Here is a 3,709-nt window from a genome sequence, read left to right as displayed (position 1 = left end):
ACCGTAACACAAAATTCGGGTATAGTCTTGAAATAAATCACAAAAAATATAGGGGGGAGGGAAAAAATTTGGTTCAAAACGAACCAAATTTGCCGACGTGTCAAAAAATGACACGTCAAGAATTTTTGACGTGTCAGTGGTTGACACGTCAGGAATTATTTTTGACGTGTTAAATTGAACACGTCAAAATTTCTTGACGTGTTGGATTTAGCACGTCAGTAATTCCTGACGTGCCAAAAATGACACGTCAGGAATTCTCATTTCCTGACACCCACATTCTTCACGACCGAAACACGTCAAGAAGGCCCCGTCAGGAGGATTTACTGACGTGTCAGACGACCTGACACGTCAGTAAACCTATGTCAATAAAAATTGTGTTTTTTGTAGTGGATGGAATACACAGGCCTTATTTATAGGTAGGTCAGGGGACCCTCAATTAGAGCTGTTACCTTAATTATTCCTCCCATCAAGGAATAAAAATCAAATCAATACAGCTAATTGATTCCACAAAAATAAAATCTTTAATTAAATCAAATTCTTGTTCCACAAGAATTAAATCGGTGATTTAATTCAGAATATTTGATTTACACAATAAGCTTTAATTGGAATAAATTATTGAACACCGCAATTTTATAATTACAATAATATATGTGACATAAGGGACATACTTTAAATGGAATTTCTTACATTCTCCCACTTGGCCCTTATGACACATAAATTCCTTATGGTGTTCAATTCTATGATATGGCCAATACTATATTTATTCCAACCATTCATGGAATCCTCCCACTCACTCAAGGAATACCACACACGAATCATGGCGGTAACACTTTTATATGGTAAGCAGTCCCTTCCATGTATCACGATGTGCAATACCTCCTTATATGAGTACCTTATGGATTATGTACTTTATGAATGAACTTCCTATAAGTCATTCGGGTCCAACTTTAATTTTATCCCCACGGATAAGAATGATATATATGCGCACAAAAATCTTTATAACATAATATTTATGTCTATAGACCAATTAAAGAGAAACTAAGCACAAATGAATTAATAAATCTCATATATTCCACATGACTTTATACTTTCTTTACCGGTAAATCTTTAGTCATGGGATCCACAATCATTAATTCAATACTTACATGCTCAATAGACACTTATTGTCACTTAATGTTCTTTTTCATAGTGATACTTTATGTCGATATACATACTTCTGCTTCTACTCAGTTTATTCTTAGAAAAAATAACTGTAGTAGAATTAATTCAGAAGATCTTTATGGGTCTAACTATAAAATCGACAATTTTGAGACTTTAACAAAAATGTCTCAACCATAATGCCTGTGTAATTAATTCACAGCATGTAATGACTTTTGCTTTCATGGTAGATGTAGCAACTGTAGTTTGCTTACTGCATCTTCAGTACATATATACTGAAGTTGATTATCTACTATCTACACATTTAGCAAAAATCAAACCTGAATAAACACCACCAAATGGTAAGTGTATCTGTAGTTCTTGGTTCATTGCATATTTCACAATACTATATTGACCCAATAGTCCAACTGCTATTTCAATGCCAGGTCTAATGTAGACCTGTGCATACACATGGAATATCTGCCTTTGTTCGAATACATTTTGGGACATTATCCCCTTAATAATAGGTGCTACTGAAGATTCATAGTTCTTCATTCTGAATCTCTCCCAAAACTTTAGTGAGATGAACTTTATGTAGCAAACCTAAATTAATGCTTGCAAGCAAAATATTATCTATATACAGGACTAAAAGAAATGTAACTTTACTCCCACTGACCTTAAGGTATATTCAATGATTAACAAGGTTCTCAATAAACCCATGTGAGGTAATAACCTTGTAAAATTTTTGTATACCATTGATGAGAGACATATCTTAGTCCATTAATAGATATCCTTAATTTGCAAGCTTTCTGACTGTTATTAATAAAAACCCCTTAAGTTGTCTTATGTACACCTCCTCCTTAAGATTCTTATTCAGGAAAATTGTTTTTCACATCCTTTTGATATAGCTCTAAAACAAAATGAGCTATTCATACCATGATAATCAATGCCTTCCTTTTGAGTAAGATCATTGGCTACAAGTCTAACTTTATATCGTTCAACATTACCCGGAAGCATCCTTTTAGGTTTTATAAACCCATTTGCAGCCTATGGCTACAACTCCCTTTGGTAAGTCAACAAGATTGCAGACTTGAATTTTAGCCAAAGATTTCATCTCCTCCTTCATGGCATTGAAATACAATGTGAAGTTATCTCCACCCAAAAGATGTGAAAACAAATTTTGGATCGTCCTTAGGTCCAACATAAAAATCAGACTCCTGGAAGTATACAACATAATCACTAGAGATTGTTGGTCGCCTTATTTTAGAAAATCTTCTTAATCCTACTTCATTTACTTTTGACAAAGTATGAGTAGGTTCATTCTGAACTTGTTCCTTATGAGTTGACTGTTCTGAAACCGATTGTGCTTGAAGATAATCAATTTGATTTTTCTTAAGCACAATCAAACACCCTTCATGTGAAGGGGCTTCAGTCAACTCTTGTGCTTCCTCTAATTCAATCCCTTGAGGATAAGCACTCCCACTAAGTTCAGCGTCCTCTAGAAATTTTGAATATTAGACTCAACAATTCTAGGACTAAATGAAGAACTGTAAAGCCTAAACCCCTTGGAGTTTACTGTATAACCTATAAAATTCCGCTAGTTGTCCTTGAAGCTAATTACCTTAGGTGTGGATTATAAATCCCCACTATAGCAAGACAACCCCATATGTGTAAACAATTTGAACTTGATTCCTTTCATTCCTTAATGTATGTGTCTTATGGACAACTCTGAATGGAATCGAGTTAAATGTATACACAGCGGTTTTCAAGGCTTCACTCCATTAGGAGAATAGAACATTACCTTTCATGTCCCTTTTTCGTGTACCTACCATAATACTATCTGCCTCTATCAGATCTTACGATCTTGATTTTCTTTTGTTTTGTTTATCTACTTCTACCTTATAGGTATTGAAAGCATTTAATGTCCCAACCTTATGATTTAGAAGATAGAGATACATAAACCTTATATGGTTATTACCGAAAGAGATAGGATATCTCTAACCATTTAGGCAAGAAGTATGGAAAATGTTACACTTGTACATGATCTCAAGAATTTCAAAAAATCCCTTTGTTGGCACCTTTAGTGGTATAGTTGGTCTGCTTTTCCTTAATGCAGTCCATATAAATACCAAAGGTAGTAAATTTCAAGAGTTTGTAAAAACTCTATCATTTATCGACCTTTTATTCTTTATAGAGATATATTCCAATCTCCAATGCCATAGCGTAGAGGATTTTCTCATTCGTAAGACTCTGCTTTATGTCAACATTTATATGCAGGGATTAATTTTCAAAAAAATTGGGATCTAGATCAATTTTAAATAGATCATTAATTTAATATTCCACCCAAAAAAAATTTAACAATATTCAAATTTGATTTTAACAAACTAAAATAGAAATTAAATTTCTAAAAGAATTGTGGAATATATAAAAAACATTATTAAGGTCAAAATGACATAACTGAATTTTTAAAATTAATCTATAGATCCCAACAACCTCCAATTGTAAATAAGTATTATTTAGAAAACCCTGCATTATGTTGACAACGTGGACCGCTAAACCAAATTCAATCCAC

Source organism: Corylus avellana, chromosome ca6, assembly GCF_901000735.1.
Source record: "Corylus avellana chromosome ca6, CavTom2PMs-1.0".
NCBI classification, from domain to species: domain Eukaryota; kingdom Viridiplantae; phylum Streptophyta; class Magnoliopsida; order Fagales; family Betulaceae; genus Corylus; species Corylus avellana.
Note: the sequence above shows the minus strand (reverse complement) of the source record.